The 24,604-nt window shown below is 40.3% G+C and overlaps 1 protein-coding gene across 5 annotated transcripts in view; it reads left to right on the forward strand.

Moving 5' to 3' along the window:
* The window catches only part of zmiz1a (zinc finger, MIZ-type containing 1a), a 108,444-nt gene that overhangs the window by 27,520 nt on the left and 56,320 nt on the right, over positions 1-24,604 (forward strand). For 3 of the 5 annotated variants that reach the window (XM_086170870.1, XM_086170878.1, XM_086170906.1), the window contains exon 2: positions 17,324-17,396. The gene's annotated coding sequence lies outside the window, so the exon portion shown is untranslated. Of the gene's footprint in view, positions 1-1,323; positions 1,438-17,323; positions 17,397-24,604 lie in introns of all 5 variants that reach the window. The other 2 variants (XM_086170887.1, XM_086170897.1) reach the window with 1 other exon arrangement.

Genomic DNA, 24,604 nt, shown 5'->3' on the forward strand with positions numbered 1-24,604 from the left:
AGCGTATTCGATTTAGTCTTGAGGATAAAACATTTTATATTTGTATTGGTTTAGTATAGACATTTCAAATTTACCAGTACATTCATAAACATCTGCTATGCTTGTATTACATTGCCATCGAGTGATTGACGGATTATTTTCTCAGAGGAAATGATTCACAGAGTCAATTTATCACTGGCGCTCTTCTTAAAAGTTCCCTCTGATATCAGGTGTCTTTGCCCATTCCGTAGTTTTTTTTTTTTCTTTTCTACGGAACATTTCTTGTTTGCTATAATCAACTGGCTCCATTTTTACACTGATACAAAATGCCAAGACATACAGTAAATCTTGGATAATAGCAACTAGGGCAGCTTGAGGCTGAAGAACACTGGAGAGATTTACGTCTGGAGAAATTACAGAGTGACATTTTCATTTACAACAAAATGTAAAATAAAAATGTTTTAATAATAATTTATCCTTCATTAATCCCTGTGGGAAAATTCATTCTCTGCAATTAACCCATCATGGATGAACCATGAGCAGCAGGCTACCAACCACCAGCGGAGCAGTTAGAGGTTCAGTGTCTTGCTCAACAACACTTTGACAAATTAGGAGGAGCCAGGAATCAAACAAGGAATACTCAGTTCCAAAAACGATTGCCCTACCTCCAGCAACAATGAAATGAGACAATAAGAAAACAGCAGAGATAGGGCTGTTCACAGTGAACCAAAACACTCTAAATGAAACCATTGCGGTAATAGCTTGTTAGTTAGAGATGAGCAAAGTTAGAGAGGCAGATTCCAGAGGTGGTTACCTGTGGGTTTTGGTGGTACAAATTATATGATGCCTGTTCAGGAAAATGTTTGTGTTTGAAGTAGCTCTGTGAAGTGGGCTTGCTCTGGTTTTGTATCAGTCCTTAAAGAGTGCAGCAAAGCGGTGAGGAGAGACTAAGAGAGGTGTATTAGGGCAGTGAATCTTTCTGCTTCGTGTGTAATGAACTCAGGATGAGGCTGACCAAGCGCAGAGCTGCTGATAACCTTTAGGAAGGACATTGTTCCTGTGTGGGTGGATGGGTGGCGGGGTTAATACCAGACTACTGCAGTACACACTGAAGGCAATGTGATGGGTGGTGCAGTTGTTCATTGGTTCACTGGCTCTTAGGCAGGGTTAGCGGCTAGAGTAAATGGGGCAGTATAGCAAACTCTCATAGCTTCCTGCATACATCTTTCAACACCGGGGTGTATTTCTCAGTGATACATTTGTCCTCTGCCTGAACCAGGTTCTCTCTGGCATTCCATTAAAATACCTTTAACAGCTTTATTCTTTTGTCTTGCTTCCCCTCAGATCACCACTTGAGGAAGGGTCATCAAGGGACCTTGTACAAGGATACATGAAGGGCAGGGTAGGGAGGGAGCAGTGACCACAGTGGCAGTTCCACTGAGGTCAGAGTTCACGCAGGTAGGCTTTTTTTTTTTTTTTTTTTTTCGCATGAATCAGTGATTCTGCAAATTCCTTCGGTGTAGACTTAGATGTTTTTCCCTATGACATGCCAAGCAGTCTTGGCATGCAAAGGCATAGTAAGGGAGTAATGTGGCTGGTTTTGATTGGACCCTCCTGGGTTGGCAGCCTGGGAGGGACAGAGCAGTCTGCAGCTGCTGTTTATGAGGAGCTGAGCAGGATCCTGTCTAAAAAACCCAGCCAGTCCCTGCCGGGAAGCCTGTGGCCAGTGTCAGTGCATGGAGAAGAAACCTGAAGAGGTTTTTGCTTCCAGAAAAATGAATTTTCTCATTATTTTATATTTGGCAGATGTAGTACTGCAAAACAGAAAACCACCCTTCATTTCCTCATCATGCAGATTCCGAGAGACAAAAATTCACAATGATATCACCGACTGCAGACTGTTACGCTTCAAACCCAGTTAAACTTTGGGTGTATTCTCACACATCCCATTTAGTTTGAGCAAAATGTATCAACTATCTGTTTGTTAGGTTAAATGTGCAAACACTGTAGTCCGTCTACGATGTTGAAAAAAACAAGCGTGTCAAAGCAATCAAGAAAGAAAACGTCTGCAAGATTTCAAATAAATCCTGTCGCAGTCAGTTGCGCTGAGAACACAATCAACCTAACCAACCAAAGCACCTCAACACATGGCAAAAAAACAGTATGTTACTTGCACAGAGAAGGACATGTTAAATATATGAACAATATTCCAAGCTAGAGTGATATATCACCTGACAAATTGAGTAAATTCTCAAATATTGCATTCAACAGGACATTGCTCTTGCCCTTGAATCTCAATGAAATTGAATGTTTTGCTCATTTGAGGAAATTGTGTAGATTAACCATTTTAAAAACTGCTAAATTCAACAAAAGCCAATAAACAAAATCAAGGCGTGAATCAAGGAACAGTTTGGCTAATGGAAGACCATTTTAATTGCTTCTCATAGTTACTTTAACTCCTCTGTAGCCAACAGTAGAGGTGTTTATGGTGTTTATGGGCTTTTGTGTTACTCTAAATCAATGTTGAAATAGCACGCACTTTCCAAGGGAAAAACGAAACCACCTTATTAATTTTGTCTTCAAATGGAAACAAAGCAAATTAACGACGTGTGTGAATACTGCTAGATGACGAATGAAAAGTTAATCCAAAAAACATAGTCAGCTGCTCTTTACTAACCTTGCCAAGAGAGTTTACTGAGACACACACACACACAAACACAAACAGTCACAAACACAGTCACATCTAAACATAAACCTTTAAAAAAACACCTTAATTTATTTAATAAATGTTGTCAAAATTCTTCATTGTACCACATAATAGTTTTATATGAATTACTTTTTTACTGAACTATGTATTTTAACAGTATATAGATGCAGACTTGTATGTAGATAAAATCTTATATTTGAATATTTTATTTTTAATTGTTTTTTTCAAGTTCTAGTCAACAGAACATTTTTTCTCCTCTGTGTTTCTTTCTTGTTTGTTTTTTACAAAAGGAATGTGTGTATTTTGGGTATGGGCTGTGTGAAAACTAGAATTTACTTCCTTGTTTTACCTTACATGGATTGACAATAAGGACCAGAACAAGATATACACACACACACAGACACACATACACACACATACACTGGCACATGTATACATATATATATATATATATATATATATATATATATATATATATATATATATATATATATATATATGAGTACTGCTTAATCTTACTTAGTGATCTGCCTTTAAATATATTTAAATACTGAGCCGTGGCACCAACAGTGGAACATCTGCCTTGCAAACAAACACACACGTGCAGATGTACACACATCCATGCAAACACAGACAGCCGAACACACGGGGGATCAGCCAGAGCGATTAACACATGGACGTCAAAGCATAGACTGCGACAGGTTTAACACATTTGCACACAAACACACATGCCGAAACTATCAACAGAGGTACAAGTCATGCAGAGAGAAAGAAAGAGATACTGCCAACAGACAGAACAGAGCTGCAGGATTTGACAGCACATGACTCCAAACACATCAAAGTACAGGAAGACAACTTTAATTTTTTTTTTTTGTTTTGCTGCTGTCGCACTTTATTCATCTTGCCTGGCATCTATGGGCTCATATCCCCCCCCCCTTTTTTTTAACTTCTCCCACATTAACACATACACAACGGTTGATCAAACAACTGTGCAATTGAGAGAGAATTGGCCAAACATCGTGCCAGGATGAGTAATGTAGAGCTCCCCTGGATTTATTGTGTAGACGGCCTATCATTGCTGCAAACATAAAAGGGACTCTTGCCATTTACCATAGAGTATTTTCCTGCAACTTTAAATGGTTGCATTTTTAATATCAGCACAGCATTGCTTGGCCACTGTTGACACTGAACACTGTGGCTGTTGTAAAGAAATGGAGCTGTGATTCAGACAAGTCATTGTGTTGGCTGCATTTGTGTCTGATTGTGTTATCGGCGGTTTGGTTGAATCTCACTTTGTTTGGTGAAGGATGCTTATTCTAAGAATTTTCCAGGGCAGCACACAAAACTTCAGAAAGGATAAATCAGAAAATATCTAATCGGGGGGTAATAAAGATGTGCTTTGGAAATAAAAACCTTGTGAAAATGTCACCAGGTGATGTGGTGCCCGATGAACAGGGCAGCCATTGGTCACTTTTAACCCATGTCCTTGTCACTAAAATGTCAGTTCCTCAATATAAGCTTTGGTATTTCATACCTTAATTTTCTTTATCTGACTTTAAGTGATTCTCAAAATTCCCTGCAACGGTAGTGAACCTATCAGCTCTCCATTTAATGTATTGGATGGGGTTCTTCTGCATACTTCCTGTGCCCCACTGCCACATATAGATAAAGAAAATGGTGTCAGTGCCCCTAGAGATTAGCTCACACCACAAGAATCAGCATTTCTTTCGTGGGCCAATTTTCTCCCTTTTGACTCCCTACATTTTTTATTCTTGCATTCTTTCGTCCTTTCTTTCAATGTTTTGCTTTAGATGTTGGGTTGGCTTGTACATTTTCTATGGTGGATATATTTCCGTGCTCTCAAACAAGCTTTAGTATGAGATATTGCCAGTCATATCAATATGTTGCTTATTGTGTAAAACATGCTTGTTCCTGCACCTCCCCCTAGTCCCTGCTCACATCCTGCATCGTGCAACCCCCCCACTCCCCCCCACACACACTTACCCTCTCCCTCCCACACTGCTTTCAAACTGACAAGTTCCTTTCGCTGAGGACAAACTCAGCAGTGTTTAAAGGGAACTCAGTTAATGGTTAAAGCAGACAAACAGACCAACAAACCAACCAACCACAAAATTATTTCTGCATCCGTTGTAACAGTCTATGTGAACTCGGCCCATGGTACAGGAAGTGCACGTGTTAAAAAAAAAATTCTGGTGTAATTTTTATTTATTTATGTACTTATTCATTTATTTAAGCGTCCCTCACAGCACAAATCAAACACAAATTAATGATGGACACAGTTCTTAGTGATAAAGAAAAATACTGTGCAAAAACTTTTAGGATATTAAATAAAACATGAACAGTAGTTGTGTTCCTGTTTATTTTCAGCTTGAGAATGGTTTGTAATGTCACACATGCCCTCTTCAATCGATGGTAAGTTTGCAAATGCAATGTAATGCAGAAATGACAGAGACACAGACTGTGAATTATGCATCAAACCTCCTGCTGCTGGTGTAACCCCGACTGCAAAAAATCCAATAGAAGCTCCGAACACCTGGCTCGTACCTCTTGGTGTGGCTGGGCTGAGTGTACATCTAGGCCCCTCACAGTTTTCATGTGAACGTGCAAGAGTATCCACAGTGTTTATATAGCTCATGAGCAACAGCTGTACATCAATCTGAAGACATGTACGTTTTTTTTTGTTTTTTTTTAATCTTGAGAATACATATATTGTTTACATTGAAACACCTTTAATTGAGCTTTATGTTGTAAAATAGCAAAAGCTAACCTGCACTGAAATATACATTTTTTACAATAAATATTATTTTTGGGCAACTTCTTACTCGAACTCCATACCTAACATTCATCTGATGGGAATATCTCATGTGATGTAAACAAACATTGTGCACGTGAGCACTTTTGTGTCTCACCTGACATCTTGTATGTGCCCAAACTTTGTTTTGATAGATGGGTGTAAGATACCAATTGATATAGTCTTAGACAAAAAATATGCCTCAGACTCATCTTGTCATTCTTTTACCTCAGTGGGAGACAAAGAGCTGGAACGTGTGCTTGAAAATTATTGTTGGTGATATTCATTGTGCTTTTGCAGCATATTTTAAAACAAACACGAGCTGACCAGCTTGGGAAATGTGCTTCAAGAGCGATTTCACAAATAAGCAGAGGTATAAAATGGAGAGAGTAGGAGGATGAAAGAGAACATTGTCTTCTTATTTCCAGCTTAGGGATAGAGCAGAACAGGTTGTGTTAGGATACTTGCTATCCTTAACAATGTCTAACACTGCCTCGGGCCACCTTTACTCTTCTGATGCGGTTGAGAGTTTTGTTGTGCAGAGGAGTCTGAACATTTGCAATACATTCCTCAGCATCAAATTGGCTTCCTGGTACAAAGTATTCGCTAGGATAGCACTTTCACCTCGTCCTGTTTTGACATAATTAATGATTTAACTTGTGTGACTTACTTTAAAAAAAATCCCTGTGAAGATTTTTTAGGTTGTGATGCATCAGCAGCTTGTTATCATGATTTTTTTTCAGGGAAAATCTTTAGATTTCAACACTTTAGTCTTTTTCGCACTCATTGATGCTGCTCTACAGAGATTCAGACAAAATTACGAAGAAGTCCGCTGTTGGTAAAAAAAACTACACAAGAGAAAAGGTGTAAACAAATCTGCTCATTGGAAAAAAATATGTAGAATGGATAAATTGAGGAATTATCTTCCTAATTCCTGTAAGTATCCTAGATTTTCCAAGTTCGAGTTTAACTTTTCCTGAAAAGAATGTCGAATGTAAAGACAGATTATATGAATAAAGCATCCTTTAAGACTCAGAGGAACATTTTTAGCTTTTACATTATGTATCTAAATGTATGTCTATTACAGTAACTGCTAAAATGCTGACCAAAAGCTGATTTTAAAAAAAGGAAAAAAAAAAGACTTCTGGTAAACATTAATTTTCCTTTATATAAATAGAAATGTCAATGTAATATGAAATGACGTCACTGTGCTACACAACCAGGTTTGTGTGGTTGTCAGTCCATGATGTTATCCATCACAGGCTCTCTGTCTGGCGTCGTCAATTACCCACAGGAAAACAACATTAGAGGCCTGAATGGGACACAGAGAGGCCTGACATGGTTGTGTTATATGATTACACAACCTGTTGGCTGTCCGCCTGTCAAGTGTCTCCCAGTCCTGATGAATGGCTGTAATATGCTGCGCATCACAACACAACACGCCACGCCACGCACTCATTAATGGCCTCTCATAATGTCTGCAACAGTCCTCCGATGCCACGGTGGGATTCAAAGAAGGGGAGGGAGAGAGAAAGGGAGCGAGAGTGAGAGAGAGAGCAGTCATGAATTCTTAAAGCTTGTTCCAAGTTGCCATTCAAGGCAGTAAACAAAGGAAACATGATGTTCTCATTTGAATAATTTCACAAATGCCGTGGCATTATGCCAGTATTTGGCCACATGTAACGTTAATGAATAAATGAAGGATTGTGGCAAAAGGCTGAGATGAATAGATGGGGAGAGGCGAGAATTATTATTATTTTAAAGATTGCAATGAGCATTTGTACTTCTGTAAGAGGCATTCTTCGGTTTATTTGCATATGTTATGAAATGTGTGCCATGCAGCATGTATGCCCCATATTTGAGGAAAATTAAGTAGAAATACTTGATGAAAGACGCTGATTCTGTCATCTGTCGGATGTCATGTGAAGCCTGGTTAATTGCTGTTTCTCTCGGTGAATCAGGAGACTTGCTTTTCTAGATGTTTAAAACTACTCAGCCTTTAGCTTTATCAAAGAGATTTGATTCTGCTAGGAGAGATTTACAAGAGTGGAAATTGTTCTGAATGAGGATTTTTTTCCCCTTTCTAAAATATGCAGTAGTCAGATGCCGTGTGCTCTTTTGATTTAGAATGATTATTTTTTTTTTATATTGTCATTGTTCGTTTTTTCCATATTGTATCACCCATAGAGGTTAATTGAGTTTGGATGTAGTTGTGTTTTGTCTTTTTCCGTGAAATGCTGTCTACTACACATTTTGTATACTGTCTTACATTTAAATCACTCCCAACAAAAAAAGCTAGACATTAAGTGATTTGTAAATTAAAAAAATATTTTTCAGGGAATTGAAAGAGGACCCACGCAGACAGGCGCAGCATCCCAATGGCATATATTTATTTATTTCGCCCCATCACTGATTGACTTGGGTAACATCTTACTTGCTAATCAAAGTGTATTAAAACAGATTAATTTGTTTTTCATTTCTTGGTTAGCAAATCCCTTCAGGATATAGATTATAAATGATACGCCGCACAATGTTAGGTTTACCTCGGTTCTCTTATCTCATAACTACTGGAGGCTGAAGAAATTATTCGAAACTAGAAATAGTGTGTGAATGAAACGTATGCTTTTTAAAGATTCCTCTGCATGTGTGTCTGTGTTGTTTTTTTTTTTCTCTTTCTCACAGTTTGAGTTTGATAGCAACACCTGCAGATGTGTCTTGTAAAGTGCAGCCCCCAGCTTCTCTCCCATTCCGAGGAGACCATTAAAACAAAAGCAATTAAAGTACTTATTTTCATGGGTTAAGGATTTGGCGAGTGGGTGTGCTACACTGTGAGCTATTTGCTATTGTTTCAAAGCTGGGATATTTCAATTTGAGCAGCCAAAGCGTTCTACTATATCATCGTACCAATCACAGCAGTCTGTTGTATTCAAGCCTGTTAAAATATGGAGGTTAGAGTTCATTGACAACCTGTTGACATGGAGCAGATTTATGTGATGTTGCATTCACTTGGCCACCAATGCAAACACTCACAGGCCGCGACATCCCGGCACATTGCAACAGCGGTTTCTTGTTGCTGCTGATCTTTGGGTCCTTCCAGTTCCAGATACCAAAGCATGAGTTATTCTCCTCTCTGCTCCCTGACCCTCATAATTGAGAACGGCTGTGAGTGAGAAAGAGAGGGCCAAACAGAGACAGCGAGAACAGATTGTTGTGTGCGACAGGAAGAAAGTAAGAAGAAAAGAATGAGTAAATGAAAGGATCAAAGAGATGGGCCAATACTGGTCAAGTGAAGGAAGGCTGCATGTTTAACAGTTGGCCTCATGAAAACCAAACATTTGTTCCTTCCTCTGTCTAGCCATGAGCAAACAGAGTTAAGTACACAAACCTAGATGTAAGTTTATATATGTATATATATATATATATATATATATATATATATATATGCATGTAGAATTACAGTCAACTGAAAGAAAGACATTAAAACTGTTGCAAAGGAGAGAGCCATAGAGGAAAATCAAACCAGAAGGTTGGTAGCAAGAGTGGTAAGCTCAGTGACAGCTGCATGCTCGTTGTCGTGGGTGACGGTCTGTCTGTCTGTCAGAGCAGATATTTCTGTCTGTTTAGTGCTGCCTTACTGGTTGCCAGAGACACTCCTCATGTCATCACTGGGTGCCTGCTGTCAGTGGCTAAAAAGGAGAGTGGGTGTGGAGTTTGTGTTTGCACTGGTTTTGTGTGTGTGTGTGTGCTTGTGTGCATGCGCGCATGCACGTGTGCCTGTGTGTGTGTGTGTGTGTGTGTGTGTGTGTGTGTGTGTGTGTGTGTGTGTGTGTGTGTGTGTGTGTGTGTGTGTGTGTGTGTGTGTGTGTGTGTGTGTGAATACGAGAGTGACAGAGAAAGAAACTCAAGCAGCTGTCTTGAAAGCTCCCCCACTCTGTCAGTGCATCTTGTATCTGCTTTCCCCCCTGATATGTCTCCAGTGAGCGGGTATTTGTTCGGTCACCTTTCTACTGCGAAAGAAACACATTTTGACATAAAATTACACAGAGCTAATCTGTTCACTGATCGCATTGTAAACACTATCCTCTTCAACCGTATGCTGACGCAGAACTAGAACCATTCTCTCTGTCAAAACTTTATATTTAACCTTTAAATTTAACACCATTATTAGGGAGATAATGGACTGTGTCTCCACTGGAAACTGTATGAATGAAAACAAACATAACCACCTATAAAAAGGAGTTATTTTAAGTGTGAAATTTTTACCCCAGTTGTCTATCATTACTGTCCAACGCAGAACCACAGGACGTTTATATAACGGTTCCTGCAGTGGGTTTTATTTCAGGCAAAACCTACTTATACAATTATATCTACATTGTGAAATACTAAAATCTTCCTTTCGCAAACACACTATAGACTCCTCGTAGGTGACGATGATTTAAAGTTGCATACTTTTATAAAAAGACCTGGGTCAAGTTTGTTAGCCTAGTGGAAATGGACTGACTACAGTTTAGCAGTTTTTTATTACATGCACTCATTCCAAAAAATAAACCTTGGAAGGTATTTGATTCTGTACACAACATACTTCATGTACTCATGATTCATTTTTGAATTTTATTTTGCAAGGCAATGAAACCTTTATAACTGATGACTGTTCAACTGCAGCTGTCATGTTACAATGTGAAGTAGATAATTGTCATGATTTAAGTGTCTGGGCTTGTGAGATTTAAACAAGAGACCAATCTCTTGCAAACAGAATGTATTAGTTTAAAATGCCTGCTGTTATTTCTTAGTAAAATGGTGTATTTTTGCCTTTAGTGTTGGCCATTGACTGTTTGATTGCGATCATCTGTTGTTGGAGTGCCGTCGCTTGATTACAAACATATGGTTATGGGTTACTGAGATGGCCCTGCAGTGAGGTAATGGAATATCTAAAAAAAAAATTAAGAGCATTAGTGAATTACTGAGTTTTGCACTGGTTATCATGAAGATTGAAAGATTTCATCCATCGGACCTCTGGGGTTGTTAAGCGGGTACTGCGCAAGGTCTCCTTGTATTAACTGCAGTTGTATCTGGATGCTCTGGATAAATTTTAGGTGACCTGGAGACTCAAGATTGCCAATGTCTGTGAGTGTGCAACACTGAATGGGAAAGCTGATGGTTAAACTACATAATTGGATGGATGGATACATGAGCTTTTTCCAGGATATTTTACTTCCTTTTCTCTTAAGCTGTCTGTCATTATAAAGGTGAACAGTACTTGTCACATTGTGGCACTCCAGAGAGCCCATTGTTAAATTAAAATGTATTTCTGAATTGTGGGTTTGATTTATTTATTATTTATAATATAAACATTTCAGGTACATGGGGTCAATAGTCCAGAGCAGCAAAGTGTGGAAAAGAGGTGAAGAGTTGGGTTCAAGCAGGCTGGAATGGGTGGAGAAACGTGTCAGAGGTACTATGCGATAGAAGACTATCAGCCAGAATGAAATGAAAGATGTACAAGACAGTGGTGAGACCAGCGATGCTGTGTGGCCTAGAAATGACGAAAAGACAGGCAGAGCTAGATGTCGCAGAGATGAAGGAGCTAACGTTCTCTTTGGGCGTAACAAGGATGGATATGATCAGGAATGAGTCTATCAGAGGAATTGAACATGTTAGATGTTTTGGAGACAAGGTCAGAGAAGGCAGACCAGAGTGGTTTGGTCATGTACAGAGGAGGGATAGTGAATATATTGGTAGACGGATGCTGGAATCGGAGCTGTCAGGCAGGAGGTCTCGAGGAAGACCAAAGAGAAGATTTATGAACGTAGTAAGAGAGGATATGAAGGTAGTTGGTGTGAGAGAGGAGGATACAAAGAATAGGGTTTGATGGAGAAGGTTGATTATCTGTGGCGACCCCTGAAAGGAAAAGCTGAAAGGAGAAGAAGAAGATATTATATAAACATTTATTATGCCCTGGCTAAACGCTGGCTATGTGAAGATTCTAACAATGATGATAATTCTCTTTGTCACAAGACAACCAAGTAGGTTTGTTGAAAAGGTTTAGTTATTTCTTTCATGGAATATGCTCCTAATTGCTCTGACCAAAACCACATGGGTGTGTCTGAAAAGAGGAATTGTAAATTTGGATTAAGTTTGTGTATCTCCAACTTTTAACCGTGGATGCATAATAAATTATCGAAACAGGTCCCGAATGCAAATATTGGCAAAAAAATCATTAACCAAATTAACCGCCAGAGCTATAAAAACTGTGAGAGGTTTTCAGAGACTTGCCTGAACTTCAGCATCAACACCGACACTAATTGTACTGTTTTGTTTACCACTCCCATGGAAAACAAGTAAGTCCCTTTCATTTCGCCACGGTCACAGTAACATACCGCTTTGTACAGTGAGGGTGAACGTTCTGCTTCTGATGCAAAGTTCCTCCATGATTTAAACTTTTCTTGACCTTTTGTTGTGCTGTTTCATGGAATCTCCAAAAAGGGACAACAACAGCACTCATATGATTTAAAGAAGTCAGGAAACAGGGGTCGCTTCGTTCTCGAAATGTAATTCCCAGACTGGAAAATCCCTGACTTTTACATTGGTATGAGCATTCACAGTGACGTTGCCTGTAATTTTGTGGCTGCCATGGCAACATTATTCCAACTATAGATTCTGTACCATCAGTGTTGGAGTCCTCTGCTTCCACCGGTATCCCGACAACCTTGGAACCACACACCAGTGTTTATGTTCTTAAGGTTAACACGGTTATCTATGTATCTACGTATGTAACCTGAGGCCTCAACCTACATGGGCATACATATGTGTGCGTGTGCAAGTGTGCGTGCGTGTGTGAGTGTGTGTGTGATCTTGCAGCTGCAGGACCTGTCTTTCCCTGCGTCTCCCTCCAGAAAGAGCTGCAGGGACTTGCCAGTATTTTCATTCCCTCTGGAGGCATTTCCGCACGCTAACAAAGCCCGGCCTGTGTGATGAAACAGAGAGGAAGCAGCTTTTGTGAAGAGAGCAGCCGATTTTGATGCATGTATGTATGCACTGCTGACCCCAGATAACAGTTAGTTCCATGCAAATTTACTTTTGAGCTTGCAATTCAGGTTACTCCATACGCTTGTTTGCTGACAAGCCTACTGTAGCATTAGGACAACCACTCTCTTTATCCCATTCACAAGACAAAGTTACCCCCTGTTTGTTTCTAATTAACTTGTATAATACCTAGCTTGTTGGACTGGTTGGAGTTTTTTTATGGCGCTTGTTAACTAGTGGCCTTTCATAGCCCAACTTCCTCCATGGCTGTTGCCAAAAGGAAATGTGTTCTGTAGCCTCGGTCACAAATTCTCCTGATAGTCTGGATTTTGGGAAGGGACTGAATCAAGCCAATAACTGTATAAAACAATTAATTCTTTCTCTTTTACTGGTCCGTAGAGCTCGGAACATAAAACTTGCACTCTTAATTTATTCCTAATGATGGATATTTCTGTGTTTTTGATTAGGAGATCTGTGTATTAACTTTTACTGTTGGATACCCTTTATTTAGTCTGTAGTTAAGGAAATTCTTTGTCAGGCTTGGCAATAGCTGAGGTCAAAGCTCACACGAAACATATTTTTGCTGTCTCACTTAAGGTCATGACACAGCTACTGAAAATCCCTTCTTTTAGAGGAGCAAAAGAAGAACAAATTCAGAGTCTGTCAACTGTGCAGCCAAGGACCAGATTTTCCCCGGTTTCGTCTCCACAGCAAGCATCCTGTGGGTTGACAGCCAAGGCTGAGTGACACAAGCTCGTGCCCATAAACAGGGATTTGGCCCTCTGGAGAAAATAACCTTGATAATTACTGGGTGCATATAGACCTGCCCACAATGGGTGGGGGAGGAGGAGGAGACGAAGGTTGACTGAGAAGGCGAAAACAAGGGAGAGAACTACATCCATTGGTGCATTCCTCCATGCTGAGTCACACTGGTGCAGAGTTTCCCCCTAAGTGCACACAGAGATTTCCACAAGGCACAGGGTGCAAAGGGCCACTGATGCAATGCTCACCGCCGGGCTGTGGACTCTGAAATTTAAAGTTTAACGAGGCAACAAGTTCCGCTCATTCATAGACATCCACGGTAACTAAAACAGAACACAACTGTCTAAAGAGATGACATAACAGAACCGCTTGACACTGAGCGGGAGTCGTGTGCGTACGTAGGTGGGGATACTTGTAGGAGAAGACAAAAACAAAAAACAACCAAGTCGACAAGAAAATAAGATGTGGCCATGGTTTGCCTTTCCCACTCTCTTTTGGCCATAACCACATGGTCTCTGACTAAACTGGCATCAATACAGCAACCAGAGCTGAATGTCTGTGGTTGGCTTGCCGCCTGTCTGTTTGCCTGTCATTTAGCTGGTTAAAGAGAACTTGTTGAACTGCTGCACTGTGCCGGGCTACTACAGGGCCATTCATGTCTGTAACGGCCAAAAGAGCCAAGTCCTGTCATCAGCACTTGCTCGCACATACCAATTTACTACTGGAAATGACAAGGGCAGTTTGCTTGGTAAGCACAGTTTCCCTCAAGCAACCTCATAACCCATTTCTTTTTTTTAGGGGTGTGTGTGTGTGGGGGGGGTTTGGATTACATTTCAGAGAATGAGAAGCTCCTTTTAACAGAGTGTCTTTAGACAAACACAACATTCACATCTCAAATATATTCTCTGTCTCTCTTGCATGTGTGCCGCCTACATTAAGTGTAAAGTGAAATTGAATGATCCATTCCCCAAGGAGTCATTCAGCAACAGCAAAACAAAACAGATCCTTTGTGCCGCCTTGAATGCTTGAATTTTCAAATAGATGGCTTGGAAGTACAGTTCATCACTGAGAGTTTTTCCTCTGTTTTTTTTTTTCTTCCTCCTTGCTCTTTGGTTGCTCTTTGAGCATTTTTGTTAATGGCGGCTCATCCTGTTACATATGACCTATGCCTTACTGTTCCCTGTCCTCCTCTCAGTCCCACTGTGGCACACAGACTGAGGACATGCTCGAGAGCATGACTTCATCCTGTGCTTCCCCTCCTTTCTATAACTCTTCCTAGCCTCCTCCCCCAGTTATCATCCTTGACTCTCCCCCCCTCGCCCCTCACACCCATCCCCGTTCTCTCCTCTCCTTTTTCAGCCCCCCCCCGCACACGCCGTGCCTGCAGTCCTAACCTCCTCCCGCTATGATTAGCGATCCCTGTTTTTCCCTAGCCAGTGTAATGTCTAGATCCTCCTGTGTCCTTGGAAAGCAGCCTAATAAGCTCAGACACACACTGCTGTCTCCGCGCTCCATAGGCCTATTCTCCGGCGTCACCAAGCACGCAGAGAAGTAAACAAAGACAACCACACACACACATGCACGCACTGCCCCGGTGTGCTAATAGACCAGCATACCAGTCCACTGAGGACAGCACTGACGATAGCTTGCTAACGTTGACCTTCTGCGTGCCAATCACAACAAATCTGCTCCCTGATTTGAATATGTGGAGGAAAACAATGTAAATTGAAAGCAGAAATCCCCCTGGTGTGAGACAAGATGAGCCTCTGAATAAATTATTTAGATGGCAGCCTCTTTCCTGCATGATTCTCGCCTTCTGCTACATTTAATGGCATCTGTGATGACGCCCATCGGAGATTAATCCAGATGTAAGATCTTTTTGTGTGTGTGTGTGTGTGTGTGTGTGTGTGTGTGTGTGTGTGTCTGTGTGTGTGTGGCCTGTTCACCTCTCTTCTCATGCACCCTGTTCTCGTGTGACAGGGAAACAAAGGCTCAACAGGGGAATTTATTTCTTCTCTGGAGAGGGTTGTAAATAAACAACTAGTGAATCAATGCCTCCATTTGTTTTTTTTTCTCTGATAATTTTGCCGATGTCGTGAGGCTGTGTGACAGTGCTTTGCAAGCCCACATAGCTCTAAGCTGCCATATTTCCTCTCCAAGAGGAAAGAAAACATGCAACTCCAGCCTCATGTTTCCTGAGTAGGGGATCCATGGCTTCACCACTTGCATTTTTTTATGTAATTCATCACATCTCATTTATTTGCAGTTGAGCCTCTATATGGCAGGAAATTAACATTGTGCTCTTTCATTCAACAAAGGACACACCGGAAGTGAAGTCACCTTGTGGAACCCAGTAAAAGGAAAAACTCTCAGCAACTCATATTTTGATGCACTTGGAGGATAGCTCATTTATAGATATCATTACACTAATGTCAATTTCACTCATTGTGTGACATTTTGCCTGTTTACTCAGAAGCAAATGATGCTTCAGAAGGGCTGGCATGCTGGATACATTTTTATTCCATTCTGAGGTAGTAAATCAGGCATTACCTGTAAACACAATCATGTTGGTGTTTTAAGTGGGCTGTTCTGCCTTGGCGTTCTCTATTGCACAGACACTGATCCCGATTTTATGTCTTTATACTGCTGTTGATGTATAAATCCCATACAACGTTCTCAACCTGAACATGCCAAGCAAGGCAAGATCACGAACGTTATGAATTTACTGCCAAAAGATCTTTCCAAACACAAAAGCAGAAAAAAGATTTAAAATAAAATGTTTTTTTTGTTGTAATAAACCAGGTGTCAAAAAAAAAAAATTACAAGTATTTTTCATACAAGGGATATAATGTACTTAAATGGTTGCATCACTAAAATTCCAACATACTTCGTCACTTATCCCTTGTAGCCATGAAGAAGATATTTTATTTCTTCTATGTTTTGACACGTCCGTGTCATCAGTTACTACACCGATCCCAAAACAGCGCAGATGAGGAGAATTTGGTTTGTTGATCCTTTTACAACGCCAAGTTCAACAGCTGTCCCTGCAAACATCATTTGCTTAGGATAATACATCAGTTTTTTTTTTTTCCAGGAACCCAAGCTTCGAACCCAGACAAATTATACAAATGAAAAGAGCACAGGTTCGAAATGTTTTGAGTAATCTTTCTTGGTTTTTCATTATTTTGATAAAAAGTGTGACTAGTACTCCAAAATACTCCAAAAAAAAGACAACCATTCATCAAAGCTGTTGCTGACATATGACACATACGAATTTTTAATGAGTGCTAGTCAACCATAGTCTATGCTTTCTATATCCAATATTCAAGTGTGAAATTATAGTATCAGATTGTATTTAGTTAATCAAACCCATATGACTAATTTAATTTGGCTCAAATATGAGGGGAAATGAATAAATCATGGAAGCGTACTTAGCTCACTTGCACTGGTGTTAACAGTAATTAAATTTGGGACAATATGTAGACTGTGAAGATGGCTCCAGTCTTTCTTTATACTATATGTATAGTATGGAGAAAGCATAAGCCATGCGTTTTTTTGGAAAAGATGTCTGGCATAATATTAATGATGTGATGAGGAAGTTTCAATCGCAGTTGCGAGCAAATTAAAGATGCAACCGTGTAAAGACGTCTAGAAGTGAGTGGTCGTCCCACAAGGAGGTATACAGATTTTAGTTTGAAAAGAGCCTAAAGCAAAAGAAATAGTCTTCCATGATTGGAGCCTGGAGGATTAAGACAGCTGCTTTGGCAACAAGATGGGCATATTCACAATGAAGACAAGAAATCAACTTCTGTTTGTCATTTAAGTATTTTATGTTTCATATTTGGCAGGGATTAGAGATACATTCTCTTTAGCTCTGTCAGTCCCTGTTATGTGCTTCCAATCTGTCAAACACTCAACAGGGTGCATTATTACATCTCGATAAATGATGCCACCTAAGTGTTGTTTTCCTATCACTAAAAAGCAGATTGTATTTTGTCACACTCCCTGATGTGCATCGTCTGTGTTTTGTTTCATTTCAGATTCGTCCGGCTTGATGAGGATTAAGAAACAGATTTTGTCTAACAGGAAATACTGAAGCCTACGCCTCCACTGGTAAGCTTCCTCATTTAACACAAGTTTTCATCCAAGCATCAGCTTGCAGAGAACAAATAAAGCAAGGATTTGATGCAGTTTTTGCATACAAATCCAGATAGCTGCAAATGGTTTTATTTTCATTTCTTGTATTGCACTTGTCTCTAAAAAAACACAGGTGTGTGGTCTTTGGACAGAATGCACTGGTGATTGTGTTATACAGTAACTGAGACAGAATAGGTTGTGCTTGCCAGAAATTGAAGACAGAACACACTCTGCAGAGGAGAACAAAGGAACAAATTGAAATTTTTATTTTGGGGAAAATACTAAATGCAAGTTCGTCATTTGTGAGAACAGACTGTAAAGCTTTGGCTGAAATCAACATTATATACGCCCTTGTTGTCCATCTGTGGCCGGACAAAAACATACTCGTATATGCCATTCAATGAGAGCTTATGGTTGGTGAGGATCAGACTGACAGTTGATTGCCTGCTCACTAGCGTCTTTAATAGTTTCCTTGATAGCTGTATCAATGTTAGATGTGGTCTGTCAAAAAAGATTATTTAAAGGATGTTTTCAAGACAGATATTTCCAGGTATTGTGAGACGGTTCTGGCTTTGCTTCAACCTATCCCCAGAGTGTAATGAACCAATGCCGACCTACTTGGTATTGCTATTGATCCACCTGTAACAATATTGATACCATCTCCAAGAGGAGGACAAAGCTAATCTCATCATCCCCATCCTCCGGTTGCTCGTCTTTGACTGAATAACCTGTGTTAAATGGTTCCAGATGACACAACAACATGCATGAATAGTGGGTTTAATTGGGCTTGGAGCAGCATGAATATTATGTATTCTGTAATCCCTTGGACTGAAAGAAACACTACGTCAGGTCTCCCTGTACTCTGTGGAAGCATTTGACTGACATGATGGATTATGTCATTGGTGTCGATGAGAACGAGAGAAAGCTGGGACTAAAGAATGTTCCGACATACTCCCAATACGCGTTACTGAAATAAACCTTGCCCCTTTACTTTTCTAAGAAGACTGCAAAATGTCGACAGCGTAGTTTGTATTTATGGGAAACTGCATCAAAATGCTAGAAGGTGAATAATTTTTGGTGGCATCTGCACATTCTGCAATATGTTAATGAGCAAAGCTGCAAAAGCCAGATTGCCAGAAGAGAGAAGAGGAGAAGGAGGGAGCAGAGAGGAAGAGAGAAACAGACGGAGGCTGATGTAAATTATGGATGCAACCTGCGATTTCCAAGAGGAAAAGAATGGCACAGTGAAACCTCAAGTCATGCATGAGCAAAGTCATATACAATCTGGTCTGTGTTTAAGTTTTTTGTGTGTGCGTATGTGCGTGTTTGAAAGAGAGAGAACATTAACACATTCATCCATGTCAATCTGTATGGAGCTTTGCTGTCAAGCATTTGCTGAAGTCAATATGACGTGCGCTTAATGCTGTGTTTTCATTCCCTTGTTGTGTTGAATTGGATTGTGCCTCTGGTGTGTGCCCATGGTTGTGTGGTCTTGGGTAGTTTACACTTTTTGTGTGAGAACAGTGGCAATCCTGCCCTTCTGGGAATGTCTTTTTTATTGCTGCACATTACAGAAATCACAGTGCAGATGCAGAAGATGATAAACTGCTTGTTTTTTCTCACCATAATATTTGCTTCTTGTTATGTACTTGCCTGCTCGAGCCATTCTAAGTTCAATAAAAATGAGCGCCTGTGTCCTGAGACCACTTCCCACCCTTGTGTACCAGTGTGCCCTCACGGCCTGTGTGAAGAATGGAGCCATTCTTGAGTTGCATCTGACTGAGGTCTGTGCAGTGGTGTGGTTTCCCCACCAGAGGCGGAGGAGACAGGAGGGCTGGTGGTCTGGAAATAGATTTGCCCGGGCTGGGAACACCTCAGGTGGGCCTCTTGTCAGCTTCAGCTTGCTTTAACAGGCTTGCATGACAAAGGTGCACCTCTGCTGTAGAACCTGGTACATATTATGCACTTATTTCTAATTAGGCTGAACGGAAATAGGGTTTAACTCGTCTCCATTCAGCCATAGTACCTGAGTGATCTTCTGAAATACGCCTGGAGGGTTTGAAAAGAGCTGCGTTTTCCAAGAATTGGACAGGAGCCACATTGCAGTTAAAGTAAGATGCATTAAAGCTGGGAACAGAAAACTATGAAGCCGCCCTGGATCTTGCTTGCATGTAAATGTGTGTTAATGTGCAAAGTAGGTCATGTATTTGGAGCGGGGACAGCCACAGTTTGACTTTCTGGAGCAATGTCAGAGCTGGGAATCTTTTCATAAGCAGACACATTGCTTGATTATGCACAAGAGATTTACATTCCTGATATTCTGTTAATATGTCAATCCTAAAGCCTAATATGCTGGAGGAAAAGATGGGGGTGTTGAAGGTGAAAATGGCTGTGGTCAGTCCAGAGGCAGCATCAGTAACCACAACCAGAGATAGCAGCCTAAAAATCAGACTAAATCAGATTACCAAACAAACAGCTAAGAGGATTAATTCTGATCTCTCTCTCTCTCTTTCTCTCTCTCCCTCTCCTTTCCATCAGATGGACATTAAATCTGCAATCTATAAAATCCCTTCAAATGATTTTGTATTTTACTTTACAGCCCTTGTTTTCTGTTTTTTTTTTTTTTTTTGGAGTGGGACTCTTTCTGCTCTTGGTGAACTCTGCCCTTTTGTTCTGCCTCGAGGCCTCTGGAAATTGCTTCACTAAACAGGGTATCATATCAGTCTTTAAATATATCTTCACGAGGTACACAAATCTGACCTCTGATCAGATGCTGCATTGCTGGCTGTTAAGCCCTATAATGTTATAATAATGTTTTCCACTCAGCAGTGTCAGGAATTAAGCTGCTGAGAGACGACTGTGGCTCTCACTTTCACTCGAACAAGCATAGCGACACTAAATGATACAGACCAAATTAATAGAAAATCATAATCATTTGATGGTTATAGTCATATTGTGTCCCTAGATTTCAGTGTCTTTCAATAAATTACACTGTTTAGGATTGATTTGATAGAAGATGATTGGTTTCCATGTAATGGATAGCAGCACAGCATGTTCCCCAGGAAGGAAAGACTAGATTAATTTGGTTAATATTTCATGAAGCTTACAGGGACAGAGGCCATTTCAGGTGTTATGCAGTGTATTATTTCTTAAGTAACAGTACACACGACAGCTGAACTGTTGCTTAAATTGTACGCAGCTCTTAAGCACAAAGCCAAGACAAGGCACTTGCTGTCAGGAGTGTTCCCATGATCACGCTGTTTGTGAAATGGGAGCCATTCGGATGCACTTGGCTCCTTTCCTTTGAGGTGATCAGATTCAGTGTGGCTAGTTCCTGCCCCACATCATATTGCTCTCCTGAGTACTGATAACTGCTAACAGATTTGTATTAATATCCTCACTGGTGCTCTTTTATATTGGCTGATTCATTTTGAATTGCCGCTCCACCACTCTCGCTCTTCTGCTAAACACAGAAGTATAACACAACATTGCTCTTGGCTTCACGAGCCGACACTCCCTGGCTGTTTCTCAGTCTTGCTCTCCAGAGCGATTTATTGTAACCAACAAGACTCTAATCAGAGCGAACCTAATCAAATCTGCTCCAACCAGCAGCCCCTGGCGGAAACACTTCACATTCAGAGGCAGGTTTGCTCGTGCACCATTATGTGCTCCGAGCAGCTGCAGTTTTGTCATGTCAGTAGAAATAAAATTCTTGAAAAAGACATGTCACCGGTCGCACACTTGATTTCCGCGTCATCAATTGAGATGTGTGATTTAGGACAAAACCGATTCCTTGAAACGGACGTGTTTCTGTGTGTGTAAGCTGTTGAGATGGCCGTTAGAGGATTTATTTGTTTTGAGATCTGCACAAACAAATGCATGTTTCCAGACCTCCTCATTATCAGCTACAGGAAAGCTTCCTGAGCATTGGACAACCCGTGCATGTATTAGAGGAGGGGGTTGGAGGGTGGTGGTTCTAGCCTGTACCTAATCTAGTCAGGGATCATTCCAAGATCTGGTTAACTAACTTGGCTCAGTCTATCATATTGACAGACTGTGCAGTTGCTCTGGCCCCTGTTTCATTTAGTGGCATGCAAGCTCTTGTCCTATTGCCATTAAAAAAAAAATCCACACACAAATGTTTTTGTTAGTGGTAAAGAGAAATACATATGAGAGAGCACACTTGAGAATAAGAGAGCAGCGCTGCTAGGGGAACAGAAAGAAAATAATTGGAAAGAGGGGAAATTGAGTGGATACCAGTTATACTCCTAATCCAGTTCAGCCAAAGACATCAAGAGGAGGCAGTATTTACGTATGTATGTGTTTGAGTTGGAGAGTGGGAGTTAAGTTGTTTGGCAGATACAGTGGTTGTTGAGATCATTGCAATTTGTACTTCTTAGAAAAAAAAAAAAATATATATATATGTGTGTGTGTGTATATATATATATATATATATATATATATAAAAGATATATATATATATTTATACACCAGCAATTACACCAAAGTGTCAGTCACCTGCAGAGGAGTATTGTTTTTCATATGTGTTTATCAGTAGGTATAAGGATGTGGTTGTCACTATGTAATAATATACTTTTCCTTTCCATATGTGAGAAAAATGCAAGGATTAATCATGAACAACAAGCAGGCAATATTATATTCATGGTAATGCTCATAACATATACATTACAATCCAACATATGAAAGTCAATGCTTTAAGCTTTGAAGGCCAGAGAAATCAAAGTTCAAAAGAATGTCAAAAAGGAACACTCAAAATTTTTTGCAATAGAGTTGAGGATATTGGAATTTTATTGTTGTCCACATCAATTTCAGAGTCAGAACATTAATATTAACCAAGAACAGGAAACAATCTAATTTTTAAATCAAACCTCTATGGCCTTTTATCTAAGAATACATTAAATATTTACTAATTGTTATCTCACTATTCATTCATTTTTTTTTTTAATTAGTTGTGGCGTGTCAAAATACTTGCTTTTTCATTTAATAGCTTGCTACTCATTTACTCTATTTGAGAGATGTCCTGAGTCTCACTGTTAGCCTCCTCCTCCTAAAACCCAAAGAAGACCTATAGCACTGATAACACGTCTGATATTCTTTAGAGATGGCAAGTTTCCGCTGATTCAGGATGCTGTTTTCTTCTTTTTTTTTTTTTTTTTTTTTTTTTAATAAAGTAGTCTTCCTGAATTCATTTTCACAGTTGCCCTTGACTTACAGGCAGGGAAAGAAATATGCTGATGCATTCCCCTTGATATTTAAGTCGAATTTTTACATTTTTCTTGTAAAGAGTGTATCACAGGTTTTGCTTTTGCTGTGCTGTCACGTGCCTTGAAAGTCACACACACGGTTGTATTCTCTTTTCAATATACAGCATACTCAATCTTTGTTTTGTTGTGAAAGGTGCTGCAAATGTATTTTCATTTGATTCATCTGTTGATTAGAACTAATCATTTTATTTAATCTGTCAACAGTGCCCATAGGTCCCTCGACTTCCAATTTGTTTAGTCTGGCCAGAACCTACGCATATTTCACTGATAAATGATTGCAAAGATTGATTGCCCATCCAAGTTAGCTTCCATTTTTCAAGCTGTTAATGATTTTTTTACGGAATGTGGACTTTCATGTCTGAAACAGAGTTGACTCTTCAATCAAACCATTTTTGGAGACAGGCAGATTCTTGCTGTGCTGCCAAATGAAATCTCATTCTGTGTTTTTGTGCTTGAGCGGTGAAACAAAAGGCTAGTTTGGCTAAATCAGGACTGACATCATTGGCAACAGCTGCAGGCTGCATGTACTGTGTCCACACATGCGTGTGTGTGTCTTTGTATGTTTATGTCGGGGTGTGCGTGTGTTGCTGTCTGTCAAGATGAGGTGACCTGATTGCTCAGCTGAGCAGTGAGGGAAGACCCAGCCTTGTGTTGTCAGAATAGCACCACTAAAAATCACAAGAGATGGGCAGCTATGCTCACAGGCTGGTGGCCCCTCCCTCTCAGAACCCCATAATGTTTTGTGAATGTGCCACGCTTATCCCCCCAGCAGCCGCCTACACACACACACACACACACACACACACACACACACACACAGAGTAACAAACAGATGAACTGGCGCTCCCTGACCATGCCAGAGCGGATTTCAAAAAAGTGATCATTGGTTATGCACACACACACACACACGCACCACACACACACACACACACACACACACACACACACGGTGCGATCAACTACAAGCTTTAATTTGGTAGATCAGACCACCACTTGTATAAGAGCCAATGTACCTATTGCTTTAAAGATAAGATGAATTTTACACCCATTCTCATCTCTTCCTTCTATGCGCTTCTCACAGCAATTCAATTTAATGTGCAATTTTGATGTGATTCCATTCAGTTTTTCACAAGGTAAATAATCCGACAACTCTTTTAAAACACCATGTCGAAGTTGTTTTTTTTTTGTTTGACTCGCGCTGACAGTCTGTAAAACCTGCAATGAAAACCTGCCTTAAGGAGCTGTTAACCCACTTAAATGAATTTAATTTGTTTAGGTTTCAGTTTAGAGTTGCTGTTATACAATGGTCCGAATGTTGTTTTAAGAGGCTTTTGCTTTCTAAGAATACATTTTAGAGGACTTAAAGACTCCGATCCCGCGTGAATATAGGATTCAATTTACAGACAAAGTTATTCACAGAAAACACTCAGTTCTGTGGGCTTAAAAAGAAATAGTCTAGTATTTGGTGACTGTGTTGGCCCTTGGCAAACAATTTCAAGCAAACTATAGTTTGTAATTGCCAGTTAAAGGTGGGTGGCCTCAGAACTCGCACCTCAGCAGTATGAGCTCAAAAATGTCTTCCCCACATGCACATGCACAGGCAGACACACACAGGCACGCACGCACACAAACAAAAATGGCCCCAAACCACATGGGGCATCACCCCAGAAGCCCTCTGGCGAGCTGTGTTTGTGTGTGAGCCCTAATATCCTTACTAGCACCGTCCTACCCCTGCTGCTGTGTCTTACTCCCTATACCTTTTCCTTTTTTGTTCCGAGAAAAGAGATGGGATGGATTTCAAATAGCACATGGGGCGCAGGCTGGAAAAAGAGAGCTTCAGGCAGGGATTGCTGAGGGCAAAGAGGGCTAGGAGAGGAAAAAAATTAAAGATGGAGCAAA

The sequence above is a fragment of the Fistularia commersonii genome, chromosome 2 (genome assembly GCF_037954325.1).
Source record: "Fistularia commersonii isolate RoL2024-O1a breed Wild chromosome 2, RoL_Fcom_v1.0, whole genome shotgun sequence".
NCBI lineage: Eukaryota > Metazoa > Chordata > Actinopteri > Syngnathiformes > Fistulariidae > Fistularia > Fistularia commersonii.